Source organism: Cervus canadensis, chromosome 14, assembly GCF_019320065.1.
Source record: "Cervus canadensis isolate Bull #8, Minnesota chromosome 14, ASM1932006v1, whole genome shotgun sequence".
NCBI classification, from domain to species: Eukaryota; Metazoa; Chordata; class Mammalia; order Artiodactyla; family Cervidae; genus Cervus; species Cervus canadensis.
Window position 1 is genome coordinate 22,560,040 of NC_057399.1, and position 19,824 is coordinate 22,579,863.

Here is a 19,824-nt window from a genome sequence, read left to right on the forward strand (position 1 = left end):
TACCTTTTACCCAGGCTCAGTAATTGTAGTGCATACACATACACACACACATACAGACACCTTTTTTTTTCCTGAACCAAGTAAGTTGGAGACACCATGCGTCTTTTACCCTAGATAGTTTTAAATGAAATGCCTGCAAAAAAGGACATTTTCTCATATAACTGCAATGCAGTTGACAAAATCAGGAAATTCCATATTGATATATTATGATTATCTAATCCATACTGCATGGCTGTGAAGTGATTCAGTGGTAAAGAATCTGCCTGCAAGGCAGGAGATGTGGGTTCGATCCCTGGGTTGGGAAGATCCCCTGGAGAAGGAAATGGCAACCCACTCCACTATTCTCGCCTGGGAAATCCCATGGACAGAGGAGCCTGGTGGACCACAGTCCCTACAGTCACAAAAGAGTCAGACAGGACTTTGTGGCTAAACAAACAAACAAAGCAATCCATACTTCATATTTGGATGTTAAAAATCATCCTAATAATGCTCTACAGCTGTTTTTTTTCCCAGAACTAGGATCAAATTGAAGTTTGTGTGCACTCTTTAGTTGTCACATCTATTTAGTCTCCTTTAATCTGGATCAGTTTTCAACTTTCCTTTCTTTTATGACCTTGAAATTTTGAAGCATAAAGTTCATTTATTTTGGAGGATGTCTCTCAGTTTGGGATTTTTCTGATGTTTCCTCATGATTAGATTTATGGTTAGATAATTTTGGCAAGAATACCACAGATGTGATGTTGTCTCCTTCTGAGTACATCATATCCAGAGAACATGTGGCTGAGTTTGTTTGAATATTGATAAGGCTCTACTAACAAAGTTAAGTAATTTCTCTATCCAGTGCACATTTTTTGTAGACCCATATTTAGTTTGAGTAACATGCATATCTATGCATGTTCCTGTTTTCAACATTTTGCCTAATCAGATTTCAGTTGAGATTACAAATAATTGGAAAAAAGAAAAGACTTTTAAGGAGTTTCATGTATCAGTACAAAGAAAAACATTTAAAGCAAAAAATTTGAATAGAATTTAATACTTATTTTAGGCCTATATTCTTAAAGGTTTCCTAATGGCTCTTTCAGAAGAATTTTCTTCCTCTTTTGCTCATCTATAGCAGCATAATGTCAAAGGGAGACTGCGTGATTTGATGTCTGAAGTTCTGAATTCTAATCTGTGCCCTCTAATCTATAAGCAATGATGGCTTAAATACAATGCATTCACTCCTGCCATACTGTTAAATGAGGGTGATAATAGTGTCCTTACTAAATAGGTTCTTATTTATAGAGAACATATTTGTGAGAACACTTGGAAATCTGTAAATACTACACTGACATAAGATGGTATTATATATTTTGGTAAATATAATACAGAAGTTTCAGTGGTCAAACCATACAGACAGTGGTACTAAATTCTCTATAGGATGGTGATAAATATCAACTATAGTATTTGTGAAAGTATGCTAAAACTGATAACTTACACATACAGACATCTTTATGATAATTTCATTGCCTTGTCAGTATTGTTAGTTTTGAGAAGAAACTATGTCATTTTTTGGTATGTCCTTCAGAGTGCCCTTCAGTGTATTATACTGAGTGATTTTGTTCATATTTTTGATTATATGTTCAAAATACTATGAGCTACAATAGCTGCAGATATGATATCTCATGTTAGCAAAATAACTTTTTAAAATGTTTCTAGACCTTAACTTATGACATACTTCAATATTCCTCTTCCTGTATTTGGACACAAAATGCATGTAGGTAGAGGATCAGTGAATGGGTGGAGGTCCTGGCTTCCTACCCACTGTGTGGTCTTATAGAAGTCACTTCTCCTCTTTGGACTTCAGTTTTCCATGGGTATCTTTCCAGGTGGCACAGGGGTAAAGAATCTGCCTGCAATGCAGGAGATGCAAGAGAAGTGGGTTCAGTCCCTGGGTCAGGAAAATCCTCTGGAGAAGGAAATGGCTCCAGTATTCTTGCCTGAAAAATGTTATGGAGCGAGAAGTCTGATAGGCTACAGTCCACAGGGTTGCAAATACATGGCTGAGCATGCACGCATGCTTTCTTTCTTTACGTCATGTTATATGTTCTTTTAAAACATCTCAAATGCTTACTCTTGTCTCAGTTTTTGCCTCTGCCTTAAATGAATTCAAGGAAAAGAATATCTTGAAAATATGTTTAAAATATGTTAATAACTTAGAAACTTAATAAGAAAACATAGGAAAGCAAGTAATCTGGCACATAATTGTTTTTGTTGCTTTACAAATTCATAAGCAATAATAAAGATGAAAACGTTACATTCTCTAGAATGTTTGCATTAGTCATCTTTTCATCTTTTCCCACTTATTCCTTTTTAGCCTCTCAAAACAGTAGTTACCCATGTGTCATTGAAAAGATCTGAAATGTTCATAAATAATAGTAAATAGTCTCTACTAACTGTGACCACATCCAATTTAGCCTTGAGTAAGAGCATTTTAACCTTGGCAAACACTGAACACTATTTCCTGTTAGCTTCAAAAAGCATACTTAAACCCAGTTCCTTTAGATAGTTTCCTCAGCTTTCTTGGCTTCTGAAGAGAGTACAATTTATTGATGACTCTACCCATGACTACACATCCAGTGTCTGTGTTCTCAAAGACAACATTTTAGCTGCCTGAGTCTTTGGTAATCACACATAATAATCCTGTTTGAGTAATTTCTCAACAGCATTAAAGCACAGTCTATCTGATCTGTAGCGCTTTATTAGAACCAATTTCTCCAGTCAGTCCTCTCTAGACCAGTAGTGCATGGTAAGTATTATTAAATCACCATTATCATGACAGTAAGACAATTTAAGAAAGTGATCAACAGGATAAAAAGCCAAATATCTCATGCCCAGGGAGTACTAAAGGGTCCTGAGTGATATCCAGGGCTAAAGGAATGTATAACTTGAGATGAATTTGCCTTATTGAGGAAAAGCTATCCTTAACACTAAAGAACATGCTAGCATATAGTTATTTTTTATATTTGATTGGTCAGGAAGACAAACCATTGTGCTATGTGTTAAATATACCAAGAGGTCTTAAATGAGTAACACCCTCTAAATTCAAGAAATATCTAATCCTGGAGAGGGAATTAGCCAATCACACACACACACACACACACACACACACTCACACTCACACACACAGCCGCTAATAAAGCCTATAATCAGAATTGGGATTATTTCACTTAAATAAGTGTAGAGAGGTGATGCCTGCATAAAAGGGTAAAAATGCCTTTATGGATTGGGTGGCAAATGAGATGTGTCTGAAAGGACAGTGTTATTGACTCTATTTATTGAGGAAATCTCTATTTAACATGTACTAAGTCATGCACATATTTTCTAATAATTATAATTCTATTGGTAAGAAGTGTTATTATTTCTACTTTATAGGTGTGTATGTGTGCTTAGTCGTGTCCAACTCTTTGCATCCCCATGGACTGTAGCCCACCAGGCTCCTCTGTCCATGGGATTTCCCAGGCAAGAATGCTGGAGTGGGTTGCCACTTCCTCCACCAGGTTCCTTGGTCCATGGAATTTCTCAGGCAAGAATACTGGAGTGAGTTGTCATCTCCTTCTCCAGAGGATTTTCCCAACTCAGGAATCAAACCCATGTCTCTTGTGTCTTCTACACTGGCAGGCAGATTCTTTACCACTAGCGCCACCTGGGAAGCCCTATTTTATAGGTGAAAAAACCTATTCAAATAGTACAATTTAGTGCTTCTCAAACTTGAGCATGCATCAGAGTTACATCCATCATGGGCTTGCTGAAGCACAGATTTCTGGGCTCCACACCCAAAGGCCGTTTACTCGGTAGGTCTGAGGGGCCTCTGGAGACTTTGCCCTTCTACCATGTTCTCTGGCGATGCTGATGTTGGTAGTCTGGGACTACACTTTGGGAATCACTGGTTTCATCACTGGTTTGACCCAGGTCTCACATGGCTGGTATGCAGCAGAGTTAGGTCTTGAGTCACAGGTCTGTCTGCCTGCCTCAAAAGGCTGCATTTATTCTTGTCATTGAACCTATGCATCCTCTAAGTGAATGAATGAATTTATTTGGTAAGTTAGTTCACTTTGCTCATTACTCATCTTCTTTTGCCTCTTGATCCACATTTTTTTTTTTCTGTGACTTAGGCAAATCGTTTACGTGTTTGCAGTTATACGTGTTATACAACAGATCAAGAAAGAAGCACCAGAGGAAAGGACCATATTAGAGTGACATCTAAGAAATGACTTCAGATGAGAATTAATGATTACTGTCTAAACTATAAATTAATCTTTGGAAACATCTGCATTTAGGATCAATAAAAAATCCATTTTAGTTATACTGTGTACCTTACATTTGTACAGTGCTTTTTTAAGGTTTGCAAGCTCCTTATATACACTAATGTACAATTAGTGTATATTAGCACTAATTTCTATGATCCTCATAGTAACTGTGTTAGGGCAAGTTTATATCATTGTAACACAGGGAGTCCAGGATCAGAGAGCTTCTTCAAGGCCCTTGGGCGGGTCAACCCTCTGAATTTCCACATAGTACTTAACTCTCACCAGCAGAAAAGGACTCAGATGCATTTCAAAGACAAATGTAAAGAAATAAGACTTTGTGATAGCAGATTGGTGTTTATTTAAAGTATGGTTATCCTTAATTATTTAGTCGCTGAGTGGTGTTCGACTCTGTAACTCCATGACAATAGCCTGCCGGCCTCCTCTGTCCATGGAATTCCCCAGGCAAGAATACTGGAGTGGTCTGCCATTTCCTTCTCCAGGGAATCTTTCCAACCCAGGGATTGATCCCATGTCTCTTGCGTCTCCTGCATTTGCAGGCAGATTCTTTACCAATGTGCCACTGAAATAATGATTTTCTACTCAAAAATAGAGAAGTAGAGTTTTCAGTGGTGGAAGAAGAAGAAATACAATTTTCAGTCCTAATTGTATTGCTAGCATTAATAGAGAGTGTTAAATATGATTTTACACTACATAAAGGTACAGAAAGGCAAAGGAAATCCAGTACTAATCCACTTTCTCAGTATACATATATCTCTGATAATTACACCTATATAACTAGAGATTCACTGGGTCTCTTGCCCAGAATGATAACGATTATTACCCTTTTGTAAAAGGGTTTAAAATACAAGTCTTTTGAAAGATGGTTCTTTTCACTTACATTTGGCGGGAAAAAAATTTACTATATGCAGAGCTTCAGCAGTATTCGGAATTGAGCTGGTAAAGTGATACTCCATCTATCTTATAGTAATTGAAGAAATCTCTGATGTAGAGACTTCCTAGACTTGACTAAATTACCCTAGAGCACTTAGGGAAAGAAGTCCCTAATGGAGCAGAGATCTTAAAAGTAGAACAAAAATTTCACAGTCTTTTACATCAAGAGGGACCTCTGTTTTGTGCCCGAGGTCCATTCAAATTGAAATCCATGCGGCCTTCCTTTTACACTTACAAAAGCCAAGCTTTTTGAATATACTTTACTTTTCATATTTGCCTCTGAGGAACTATGACAAAATGAACCAAATGTTTAACATGGCAAATTATGTTACTTATATAATAGGATTCCCGAAAACCTGCCGCACTGCCTATTGAAGGAAATCACAGAGAAGGGGGACACTGTGGCCGCGTGTGTCCCTGAAGGTTTTCTAGCCAGAGCTTTAGGGAAGCAACAACAGCGGCATATCAAGTTCTTACTGCTTTGCAGCAAAGACAGGTTAACTCAGGGTAGGAAAAGAGGTCACACTTTTCCCTGACAAACAAAGTCGAAAGCAATAAAGGCCTTGTAAGTGGTGGTCGCAAGCACTAGCCAAAGAACAAGCTTCTGTGTAGTCTGTGGAGAGGTCTGGGGTCGCACGTTGGCTCTTTTAGCAACCTCCTGCATAGAGGAAAGGGCACGGGCACAGACTTCATCTTCAAATACGGGGCTGATGACACACGTCTCCCAGGTCCTGCTTCTCACACTTGAACAGATGACAGGATTTGCCTTTCTTTTTTCACCGAGTTGTTGATCTCTATGAGTGGTACAGTGAGAGGCATCCTTTTTTGTCCTATACTGGGGGAAAATACATGACAATTTCTGAACTTACAGCATCCTAAAGATAAAAGTACATCCCAAAGCTAAATTTCAACTCACCTTGTATCTGAAATTTAGGTGTTTAAATAACAGACACACATCATACAAAAATTCGTTTTTCTGAAGTTAAATGAGACACTCGTGACAACAGTTTCACATCTTAACTGCAATCGCACAAGAAGCTTAGTATTTCATTTTCCCTCAGTTAGCCTTCCCCAAAGATGCTGAATGTTCAGCGTAATTATTTTAGGGCCAAAAAAATTGCCTTTAGTGCTAATGGTAATGGCACTCTATGACTAATCACTTTTGGTGATAAGTCCTGAAAAAGTTTGGTGTTTTTGTTCTGAATTTTTCTTTTACTATACACTTAGGAACTTAGCATTAATAAACTGCATATAAGATAGTTTAAGGAAAGTGTCAGAAGTTCAGAGTATAAGTTTCTGTAGTTTTTATTTTAAAAATGCAATTGTCCTAATGAAACTATGGCTTACTTTGGCTTTACTCGTTTAAAAATGTTTGCTGCATATTGCCTATCCTAGACTCTGTTGGAAAAATAAAACTCTGTGATCCCTGATGTGAAGGAGCTTACCATCTAGTTAAAAATACTAATAGGAAACTTCCTGGTGCAGAGATTCTGCCCAGATAATTGCCTGACACATTGTAAGATATCAGCAAATCTGTGATGAATGAATGGATTAATGAATAAGTGGATATTTTAAATGTAACATAAAGATATAAAGGGATAGATAGAACCATTGGCAAATAAAATGGTTGTGCCAATAAACATTAGAGACATAATGCCATCAATGTTAGAGAGGGGAGAGAGCAACCTGAATTCAAGTGGTTAAGGCAGACGTCTTGATCCTCAAATTCCTTATCAGAAAAATGCCTATTTATATCAGCTCAATTAAAATAATTGAGATTGTGCATATTTGTTCCCAATAAAATAATATTGTATTTTATAAGGAAAAGTGGAATTTAGCCTCAAATGATGGCTATGGTTTGCCTGGTCAGAAATGCAGTAAGTATACATTTCTATGACTGTAGAAAAGAGGAAGGAACATCTATGAAACAGCAAAAGACCAGTATACCTAACTAGATTTATATGTGGAATATAAATTGGAATTGGAGGGGCAGAATTTGGAGACTTCTGTCTTATTGAAGATGGAGTCTTGGTGGAGAGTTTAGCAGCTAGCATGATGAACATTTGGAAAAGACCCTCATGCTGGGAAAGACTGAGGACAGGAGAAGAGGGTGACAGAGAATAAGATGGCTGAATGGCATCACTGACTGAATGGACATGAGTTTGAGCAAACTTCTAGGAGATAGTGAAGGACAGGAAAGCCTGGAATGCTGCAGTCCATTGGTCTCAGAGTAAGACACAACTTAGCAACTGAAAAACAAACAAAAGAAAAAAAATTGTTGAACATGGTGTTTGAATGGGGTATTTTGAAGGATGGTAAATAGGCAGAATTACAAGTAAGAAGTGCTTAAAGTCTGGGAAGCCACTGGTAGGATCTAACTTTAAGTTCAGTTCAGTCACTCAGTTGTGTCTGACTCTTTGTGATGCCATGGACTGCAGCACACCAGGCTTCCCTGTCCATCACCAACTCCCGGAGCCTGCTCAAACTCATGTATGTCAACTTGGTGATGCCATCCGACCATATCATCCTCTGTCATCCCCTTCTCCTCCTGCCTTCAATCTTTCCCAGCATCAGGGTCTTTTCCAAGGAGTCAGTTGTTTGTATAGGTGGCCAAAGTATTGGAGTTTCAGCTTCAGCATCACTCTTTCCAATGAATATTCAGGACTGATTTCCTTTAGGATGGACTGGTTGGATCTTCTTGCTGTCCAAGGGACTCTCAAGAGTCTTCTCCAACACCACAGTTCAAAAGCATCAATTTTTCAGTGCTCAGCTTTCTTTATGGTCCAATTGTCACATCCATACATGACTACTGGAAAAACCATAGCTTTGACTATAAAAACCTTTGTCAGCAAAGTAATGTCTCTGCTTTTTAATATGCTGGCTAGGTTGGTCATAACTTTTCTTCCAAGGAACAAGTATCTTTTAATTTCATGGCTGCAGTGATTTTTGGAGCCCAAGAAAATAAAGTCTGTCAGTTTCCATTGTTTCTCCATCCATTTGTCATGAAGTGATGGGACTGGATGCCATGGTCTTCGTTTTTTGAATGTTGAGTTTTCAGCCAGCTTTTTCACTCTCCTCTTTCACTTTCATCAAGAAGCTCTTTAGTTCCTCTTTGCTTTCTGCCATGAGGGTGGTGTCATCTGCATATCTGTGGTTATTTATACTTCTCCTGTCAATATTGATTCCAGCTTGTGCTTCATCCAGCCTGGCATTTCAGATGATGTACTCTGCATATAAGTTAAATAAGCAAGGTGACAATATGAAACTTTGACAAACTCCTTTTCCAATTTGGAACCAGTCTGTTTTTCCATGTATAGTTCTAACTGTTGCTTCCTAACCTGCATACAGATTTTAAAGGAAGCAGCTAGGTGGTCTAATATTTCCATCTCTTTAAGAATTTTCCATGTTTTGTTCTGATCCACACAGTTAAAGGAAGCAACAGTTAGAACTGGACATGGAACAACAGACTGGTTCCAAATCGGGAAAGGAGTACATCAAGGCTGTATATTGTCACCCCGCTTATTTAACTTAGATGCAGAGTACATCATGAGAAACGCTGGGATGGAAGAAGCACAAGCTGGAATCAAGATTGCCAGGAGAAATATCAATAGCCTCAGATATGCAGATGACACCACCCTTATGGCAGAAACTGAAGAGGAACTCAAAAGCCTCTTGATGAAAGTGAAAGAGGAGGGTGAAAAAATTGGCTTAAAGCTCAACATTCAGAAAACTAAGATCATGGCATCTGGTCCCATCACCTCATGGGAAATAGATGGGGAGACAATGGAAACAGTGGCTGACTTTATCTTTTTGGGCTCCAAAATCACTGCAGATGGTGATTGCAGCCATGAAATTAAAAGACACTTACTCCTTGGAAGGAAAATTATTACCAACCTAGAGAGCATATTAAAAAGCAGAGACATTACTTTGCCAACAAAGGTCCATCTAGTCAAGGCTATGGTTTTTCCAGTGGTCATGTATGGATGTGAGAGTTGGACTGTGAAGAAAGCTGAGTGCCGAAGAATTGATGCTTTTGAACTGTGGTGTTGGAGAAGACTCTTGAGAGTCCCTTGGACTGCAAGGAGATCCAACCAGTCCATCCTAAAGGAGATCAGTCCTGGGTGTTCATTGGAAGGACTGATGTTGAAGCTGAAACTCCAATACTTTGGCCACCTCATGTGAAGAGTTGACTCATTGGAAAAGACCCTGGTGCTGGGAGGGATTGGGGGCATGAGGAGAAGGGGACGACAGAGGATGAGATGGCTGGATGGCATCACCGACTCTATGGACATGAGTTTGAGTAAGCTCCGGGAGTTGGTGATGGACAGGGAGGCCTGGCGTGCTGTGATTCATGGTGTCGCAAAGAGTCGGACACGACTGAGTGACTGGACTGACTGACTAACTGACACAAAGGCTTTAGTGTAGTCAATGAAGCAGAAGTAGATGTTTTTCTGGAATTCTTGTGCTTTTTCATTAATCCAATGGATATTGACAATTTGATCTCTGGTTCTTCTGCCTTTTCTAAATCCAATTGAACATTTGAAATGTCTCAGTTCATGTACTGTTGAAGCCTTGCTTGGGTAATTTTGAGCATTACTTTACTAGTGTGTGAGATGAGTGCAATTTTGTGGTAGTTTGAGCATTCTTTGGCATTATCTTTCTTTGGGATAGGCATGAAAACTGACCTTTTCCAGTCCTGTGGCCACTGCTGACTTTTCCAAATTTGCTGGCATATTGAGTGCAGCACTTTCACAGCATCATCTTTTAGAATTTGATATCTCAACTGGAATTTTGTCACCTCCACTAGCTTTCTTCATAAGGTTGCTTCCTAAGGCCCCTTGACTGCGCTCCAGGATGTCTGACTCTAGGTGAGTGATCACACCACTGTGGTTATCTGGTCATTAGGATCTTTTTTGTATAGTTCTTCTGTGTATTCTTGCCACCTTTTCTTAATTACTTCTGCTTCTGTTAGATCCATACTGTTTCTGTCCTTTATTGGGCCTTCTTTGCATGAAATTTCCCTTGGTATCTCTAACACCAAAAAAACATGTACTTTTCATCATAGGGGACTGGAATGCAAAAGTCGGAAGTCAAGAGATACCTGAAGTAACAGGCAATTTTGGCCTTTGAGTACAAAATGAATCAGGACAAAGGCTAATAGAGTTTTGCAAGAGAACGCACTGGTCATAGCAAACACCCTCTTCCCAGAACACAAGAGACAACTCTACACATGACATCATCAGATGGTCAATTCCTTACTCAGATTGATTATATTCTTTGCAGCCGAAGATGGAGGAACTCTATTAAGTCAGCAAAAACAAGACTGGCGATTTGCTGTGGCTCAGATAATTAACTCCTTATTGCAAAATTCAGACTGAAATTGAAGAAAGTAGGAAAAACCACTAGACCATTCATGTATGACCTAAATCAAATCCCTTACGATTATATAGTGGAAGTGAGAAATAGCTTCAAGGGATTAGATCTGATAGACAGAGTGCCTGAAGAATTATGGATGGAGGTTCTTAACATTGTACAGGAGGCAGTGATCAAAAGCATCCCCAAGAAAAAGAAATGCAAAAAGGCAACATGGTTGTCTGAGGAGGCCTTACAAATAGCTGAGAAAAGAAGAGAAGCAAAGGGCGAAAGAGAAAAGGAAAGATATAACCATCTGAATGAAGCGTTCCAAAGAATACCAAGGAGGTATAACACAGCCTTCCTCAGGGATCAGTGCAAAGAACTAGAGGAAAACAATAGAATGGGAAAGACTGGAGATCTCTTCAAGAAAATTAGAGATACCAAGGATACATTTCATGAAAAGATTGGCACAGTAAAGGACAGAAAGGTATGAACCTAACAGATATTACCTTAGTCTAGATGATAGTCACCTGGACCATGGTGGATGGACCATGAAACCATGAAGAGATAATACCTGATGGTGATCAGTAACTTCATTGTGGTAAGATATATATGCAGAAGGTATAGAAGCTCATCTGTCAATGTTACTTAATATTTCAATTATATTTTTTTGATAAACATTATTTAAAGACTTCATTCTACTCCATACAGATAGGCATCCCTGATGGACTATTTATTCTCTTACCATCGCAGCCAATCTGAATCACTGTAATTCAACATTATTATCAAATACTTGCAGGAGATGTTTAATATTGATTGATTCAAAACCTTTAGATCAGCTTGTGTTCAGGCATAATTTTTAAAAAGTGGTGTACAAAAGTCGTCACCAGGTTGTTTCTGATGATAGTCTAATGCTCTGTATAAAATGTAAGATATGGAAAAATAAAATGAATTTACCTTGTTTCTTAGCATGCAAATGTCACTAGGTGATAGATGAATATCTGTAATTAGCAATAGGAAGCAATTTTTTGCTAGTAATTTAGGTACTTTTTCTATTTTTTTATTCAGGAAGATTAATCACATGCAAATCCAGTTATCAACACTTTTTATGTGAGAAAAAAATCCTTGAGAATATGACCTTTATCAGACCTCTGTCATATTTTTATTTCTGAAAACCTAGAGGAATAATGTAGAATGATATATGTGTATATGAAAATTTTATCAAGTTGATTGACTGAACTTGATTAAGAAAAGCATGCGATTTGAAATATGTTTTGTATCTGAGCATTATGTGCTATAGGTCTTCCTTGAAAAAATAAGATAAAGTGCAGTTTCTTAAAAGTGACTCTCTAAAATGAATCCACAAACCAGAGTGTAAATATAGTTGAAAACAAATACACTAAAATAATAGCATAGAGAAACTTCTAGTAATATTATGAGTTTATAGTACAGATCATCTCTAATATGAATATGGATGACTTTCTTCTAATAGTGATTATAAAATTGAAAAAGTATAAGTACATAAAAATTATGAGGAACAAGGGAAGAATAGACTTTAAATTTAGACATCTATTTGGAAGTCTTACTTTTTAAAGTTCTCTTATAAAGAGAAGAGGCAGTATTCAGCAATTGTCTTCTGACATTTTTCTCTGTCAGAATTTTAGTCAGCAAATATGGAGAGCCTATACTTACTTCAAAAGAAGAGATTTTATCAATAAATAAAACTGTTAGAAATATTAAAAGAAATTGAACATCATTTTAGAGTTTAGTGAGCCAAGGAAGAGCTATTGTGTAGGTGTAATTGTTTAGTTGTCTGCTACTAACTACTGAAAAGTGCTATTTGTTTGACAACACATTTTCTGCTTAGCTGGTGGACACAATCTAAGAGATGTCATCTTACCTATGGAGATGATAATAGTAATCACTGTGTAAATCTGCACCTACGCCCTGGATCTGAGTCCCTATATGTCGGAGAGCCTTCCTTGAAGTTTCCTAGTTCTCCTTTGGTGCCTGGGCTCAGCCAGCAGTGCTGCACATAGAGATGGCCCGACTCCATCACCTGTGTGTCGTGGCCACTGGAAGTGTCATCTGCAAAATTTTTGAGTTATTCTTGGTACCTGGGATTAGCCAGGGTGGGTAATACCATTATGACAAGGTGTCCTAGACCCACTTTAGTCGCTATCTCATCGCTTCTTCTCTTTTACCACCCATCTGCCTCAACAAAATACCACACACTAGGTGGCCTTTAAACAGCAGACATTTATTGCCCCCAGTTCTGCTGACTGGAAATTTGAGGTCAGGATGCTTCCAAGTTGCAGACTTCTCATTGTATCTTCACATGACAGAGAAGGCTACAATGCTTTCTGGAACCTCTTTTATATGAGGACCAGTCTCATTTATGAGGGCTCTACCCTCATGACCTAATTGTCTCCCAAAGTCCCCATCTACTAATGCTCCCACACTAGGGAGTTAGGGTTTCAACGTATGCATTATTGGGGAAAACAGGCATTCCACACACCACCAGATATCCTAAGAATTTCCAGAACTCACAGCTCTGGGGTGATTTTGAGCCCTATACTTGGGCCCTAGTTCTCAGACGTCATCCTTGGAAACAGATTGCTTTTTCATAGTATTATTGAAACTGGGTTGTTAGAATGCTGCATACACACCAATTTGGGTTATTCAAATTATTTATACAGGCATACCTCATTTTATGTGTGACTTGCATTACTGCACTTTCCAGAATCTGCACTTTTTACAAATTGAAGGTTTATGGCAACCCTCTGTTGAGCAAGTCTATCAGTGCCATTTTTTCCAGCAGCAATTGCTCACTTCATGTCTCTTTGTCACATTTTGATCACTTTCACAGTACTTCAAATTTTTTCATCATTATTCTATTTGTTATGGTGATCTGTATCAATGATCTCTGATGTTACTACGGTCATTGTTTTAGAGGCACAACAAACTGTGCCCTGCTCACAGGGCTATCTCTCTGCCTTTCCTTTGTTGTGCCTGTTCCCTGAGACAGAAGAATATTGAAATTAGACGTATTAATAATCTTACACAATGACTTCTAAGTGTTCAAGTGAGAGGAAGAGTCACATGTCTCTCATTTTAAATCAAAACAAGAAATGATTAAGCTTGGTGAGGAAGGCATGTCAAAAGTGAGAGGCTGAAAGCTAGGCCTCTTTCACCAGTTAGTCAGGTTGTGAATGCAAAGGAAGAGTTCTTCAAAGACATTAAAAATGCTGCTCCAGTGAACATACAAATGATAGAATAATAAGAAAGTGAAGCAGTCTTATTGCTGTTATGGAGAATTTTAGTGGTCTGGATTGAACACATCAGCCACAGCATTCCCTTAAGCCAAAGCCTAATTCAGAGCAAGACTCTTAATTCTCTCCCATTCTATAAATGTTGAGAGTGATGAGGAAGCTGCCAAAGGAAAGTCTGAAGCTAGCAAAGGTTGATTCATGAGGTCTAAGGAGAGAAGCCATCTCCATAAGATAGAAGTGCAAGGTAAAGCAGCAAGTGCTGAGGTCCAAGCCATAGCAAGTTTCGTAGAGGATCCAGCTAAGATAGTTAATAAAGGTGGCTACATTCAGCAACAGATTTTCAATGTAGATGAAATAGCCTCATATTAGAAGAAGATGCCATCTAGAACTTTCGTAGCTAGAGAGGAGAAGTCAATGCTTGACTCCAAACATCAAAACATGGGCTGACTTTCTCTTTAGGAGCTAACGCGCCTGGTGACTTTAAGTTGAAATCGGTACTCATTACCATTTCGGAAATCTTAGGGCCCATTAGAATTATACTCAGTCTATTCTGCCTGTGCTCTATAAATGGAACAACAAAGCCTGGGTGACAGCACATCTGTTTATATCATGGTTTACTGAATATTTCAAGCCCACTGTTAAGACCCACTGTTCAGAAAAAAAAAAAAGATAAAGATTTATTTCAAAATATTTCTGCACCTTGACAATGCACATCGTCACCCAAGAGTTCTAATGTGGATGTACAACAATATTAATATTGCTTTCATGCCTATTAACACAACATCTATTTTACAGCTCCTGAATCAAAGAATAATTTTGACTTTCAGGTCTAATTATTTAAGAAAAACATTTTGTAAGGCTAATGCTACATAGTGACTCTTCTGATGGGTCAGGGCAAACTGTTAGTCACTTGGTCATGTCTGACTCTTTGCAACCTATGAACTATAGTCTCCCCCCTGCCCCCAGGCTCCTCTGTGCATGGGATTTCCCAGACAAGAATACTGCAGTGGGTTGCCATATCAGGGCAAAGTCAATTACAGATCTCCTGGACAGGATTTTCCATTCTAGGTGTTAAGAACATTTGGGGAAGAGGTCAAAATACCAACATTAACAAGAATTTGAAAGAAGTTGGTTTCAGCCCACATGGATAACATCCGTGCATATGTGGTAGAAATAGCAATAGAATTAGAAGTGGAGCCTAAAGGTATAACTGAATTGATGCAATCTCATGATAAACTTGAACAAATGAGGAGTTGCTTCATATGGATGAGCGAAGAAAGAGGTTTCTTGAGATGAAAACTATTCCTGGTGAAGATGCTGTGAAGATTGCTGAAATGATAACAAAGGTTTTAAAATAGTACAAAAAATTAGTTGATAAAGCAGTACGAGGGTGTGAGAGTATTGACTCCAATTTTGAAAGAAGTTCTACTGTGGGTAAAATGCTATCAAGCAACAGTGCACACAACAGAGAAATCATTCATGAAAGGAAGAGTCAATTGATGTAGCACTATGAAATGTTGTTTTATTTTAGGAATATAACATTTAGGAATAAAACATTATTTAAAAATAAAAATATTTAGATATCACAGCCACCTCAGCCTTCAGCAACTACCACCACCCTGATCCACCAGCAGCCTTCACAGCTGAATATAAAACCCTTCATCAGCAAAAAAGAAACACAAAATACCTGACTCACTGAAGGGTCTTATGATGGTTAGCATATTGTTAACAATGAAGTATTTAAAAATAAGGTATAAACATTGTATATTTAGATAATGCTTCTGAATGCTTAATAGATTAAATATAGTTTAAATGTAATTTGGATACACCAAAAGATTCATGTGACTTAATTTACTATGGTATTCACTTTATTGCAGTAGTCTAGAACCAAACTCAAAATACGCACAAGGTATGATTATATAGCCAAGAGTTCTGTTTGAAATATTTACATAAAATTGTCACAAAGCCTGTTTTCCACTTTATTATTATTATTCAATGATAGAATACTAGGATCATCTAGAATAATGGTTGAATAAGTTTTGGTAATAATTTTGTTGTTCACTCACCAAGTCATGTCCTACTTTTTGCAACTGCAGCACACCAGGCTTCCCTGTCCTTCACTATCTCTCGGAGTTTGCTCAAACTCATGTCTGTTGAGTTGGTAATGCCATCCAACCATCTCATCCTCCGTCGCCCCCTTCTCCTCCTGCCTCAATGTTTCCCAGCATCAGGGTCTTTTCCAGTGAATCTACTCTGTGCATCAGGTGGTCAAACTATTGGAGATTCAACTTCAGCATCGTTTCTTCCAATGAATATTCAGGATTTATTTTCTTTAGGCTTCACTGGTTTGATCTCCTTGTAGTCTAAGGGACTCCCAAGAGTCTGCTCCAGTACCAGAGCAGACTGGTACTTTGAAAGCATCAATTTGAAAGCATCAATTCTTCAGCCTTCAGCCTTCTTTATAGTCCACCTCTCACGTCCATACATGACTACTGGAGAAACCATAGCTTTGACTATACAGACCTTTGTGGGCAAAGTGATGTCTTTGCTTTTTAATACACTGTCTTTATTTGTTATAATAGTCATCTGTGAAATTTAATACTCTTGTGATTGTCATTAGGAAACCAACTATAATTTCTTGGAAAGACATTTGAAAGTGACATTTTAGTGCAATTAGGAGGTAAAGGTGGTGTCTCAGAGAAAGTCACATTCCTTTCAATTAAATATAGTTTGCTTCATGAAAAACTTACTATTTTGCTTCTTTTTTTCCCATGATTCACCATCAACCAGCAAAATCTGTCATGGCCTAATTACACCTGCTCTTGGTAAAGCCTGATCTAAAGAAGGTGTCTAGATTCATAGGGAAAATTCATGCTCAGAGCAGACAGAAACACAGAGCTTGCATCTGGAGAGAAGCCGCAGCACCCACTTATCTCAGCACTTGAATATAAGGTAGAATTTGCACTTTTTCCTCTTTGCACCAAGCCGCCCCAGTACCCCTTCCCCTCTTTTGCTTCCTTCCCGCTTGCTGCCCTCTTCCAGCAACAAGGAAGCATATTCACACTTTCAGAAGTCAGAAGAAGAGAACACAGCTTGGTGTAATTGTGAGAACCCGGGGGTTCCAGGTGCATACATAGTGTGCGTACATGCGCGCTCAGTCACTTCAGTCGTGTCTGACTCTGCAGCCCTACGGACTGTAGCCTGCCAGGCTCCTCTGTCCATGGGATTCTCCAGGCAAGAGTACTGGAGTGGGTTGCCATGGCCTCCTCCAGGGAATCTTCCCGACTCAGGGATCAAACCTGTGTCTCCTGCGTCTCCTGCATTGCAGGCAGATTCTTTGCCGCTGAGTCCCCCGGGAAGCCCTTGTCTATACAATATATCAGGGCTATTCTGTTTGGTGACAGAGGTCCAAAAATGAGAATTGATTTTAGTAGAGGAGATACTTTCCTCCCCTGAGTAACAAATGTACTGAAAATGAGTCATATTAGAAAAGGAAAGAATGACTGGAAATGATTATACCAATTCATTATTAAATTAGTAATAAAACAGCAAGGAGAATTTGTTTTCCTGAAAGATAAACATGAATCAAAACTTGGTTATATTATTACTAAATCTAAAATGACTCAATTTTTTTTATCTTATTATATGGGTCTGGTTAATGGGTTTTTAGAAACATGTTTCATTTTTCTGTTTTTCACATGAGATACAAATTTTGAAGTATGTTGAAAGGAAAAACTACTTAAAGACATATGAAATTGGCAGATTGGAGTTAGCAGATGTTGATCAGTTTCTCCAATGCTATCAATGAAGGGAAAATTGCATACAAAATTAACGAAACTATGAATATCTTTATATTCACTAGAAAGTTTAGAGAAAAGGGATGGAAGATCTGTATTTAAAATAGCATCAGTTTAGAACTCTGGAGACTACAAAAAAATGACCAGAAATGTGATATTGGATAACATGAGTCCATCTGTGCACCAATCTCATCATTTATAGGATAAAGTGATTAAAGTAAATTATCTCTTGGATCTTTTCCAGTTGTAACACTTTATGCTTTAAGATCTCAATTTATGTCACTCTATCAGGTAAGATATGATGGTATAGGAAAGAAGTAATAAATTAGGGAGATAAATTGTATCATTACATTAATGTGCCAAGTTTAGCAACATCTTTCCACTGTATTTTTAAACTAAACTTATAATTAATAACTAAGAGAGTACATTTTCAAAGAAAGGATATAGAAATCAGCTTTGAGATATAAGGGTTTCCTTCCACACAGGTTTTAATTTCTTTGTTAAAAGCCTGTATGTATGTATGCATCTCATTCAGTTTGTTAGAATTTGGAATAGTGTGTCTACTGTTGCTTTAAAATTACAAAATACAGGGAAGACTCATCAGTTCAAATAATATACATTGTTCTTAAAATAACAATATACCTAGCAGAATTGATTAAACCGTGAAAAGAATAATGTTATGGGAATTAAATAAAAATTGAGTGAAAAATCAATGAAAAAGATACTCGGCTTTACTGATACTATATCAAAAGGAGCTAAGTTAGGGACAATGTAATTTAAAATTTGACAGAGTTTTTTGGATGCTTTCCAAATTGCACAGGTGTGATCTTTTGGACTCAGAAAGATAGTATGTTGGCAATGCAGAGAAACAGGTGGAAAAAATAACCCATCTTATGATAATGTGTGAAGACTAGAAAATATTGATGGCACATTGATATGATTAATAGGATGTAGGATTATTAGAAAAGAAACAAAACTGGCAGTGTTAGTACTTGAAATGGGAACAGCTGAAAGAACTATTGAAGGAGCAGTTGGTGAGAAGAGAGAATAGACACTGTCTTAGAAACCTGAGTTGGAAAGAATCTGTCAGAAAATTTGGAAATTTACTATTTCAGTGGTTTCTAAGAAAAGAATAAAATTTACATTCCTTTAGCCAACAAGTTATGTTTTCCAATCATTAATCTTTTATTTCTCAAGTATTAATTTTAAGGTGAGGAAAAAAGTATAAAAAATAGCTAAGTGGCTTTCTAAATTGCTATAGGTCATTATAAAACTGAGATGAGGAAGCATGTATTCTTGTCTCATAGTTGGTTCACTGTACCACTATATTTAGAAGTCAGTCCTTGGAAATCTTTGTAACTATAAAGATATAAGATAGACTTAGGAAGTTATTTTTATTTAATAGTTTTAAAACTCCCAGGAGTACACTATTAGGCATCTGAGCCCTTTGTGATCTGTCTTCATTGTATTCAGTAGCCTTTCTCTTGATGCTTTTCAGAAACCTAAATCTCCTAATTCTGAATCCAAAATGTTTTGTGAAATCTGGATTCTTCTTCCCAAAGCAACATCACAGACAAATCTCATTTATTTATTATGTTATCACTTCTTGTATACCATCTCCTAGCAGTAATTTCTTCATTCTCTGATCTTCTGTAACATGTATTTAGGTCTTCAACAAACCATCCTTTTTAATTTACTGAAATTTAGTTCATAGTTAATTTTACATTGCTTTTCTAACCCAGAAGCAGTGAGAGACTTCTTTTATTTTAATTTTGCGTTTTTAGTATCTACATCTAGCAGTGTATTATGATTAGTCCTGAATATGTATTGTGGAATAAATAAATAATTTCTTGGTTCTTGAATGAATCACACTATTCCATGTGTTACAACATGTTTTATATGAAAGCACTTATTTTACAAAATATATGAAACACTTGAAGAAAGAACAAATCTCTGTTTAGATGATTAATTTTTAAAAAAGAAAAAGATATTAAGGAAAAAAAAGACAGTTGTTTGTGTGAGTATCCTCTCTTTTTTTTTACATAGTTTTCCTGGTCAAAGTAAACAACAGGACTGTTGGTAAAAGCTAAAGTATACAAAAAAGTTCTCCATAAATGTTGGGGAAAGAGAAGGTGATGAATGTTATTCTGCTAGATACTC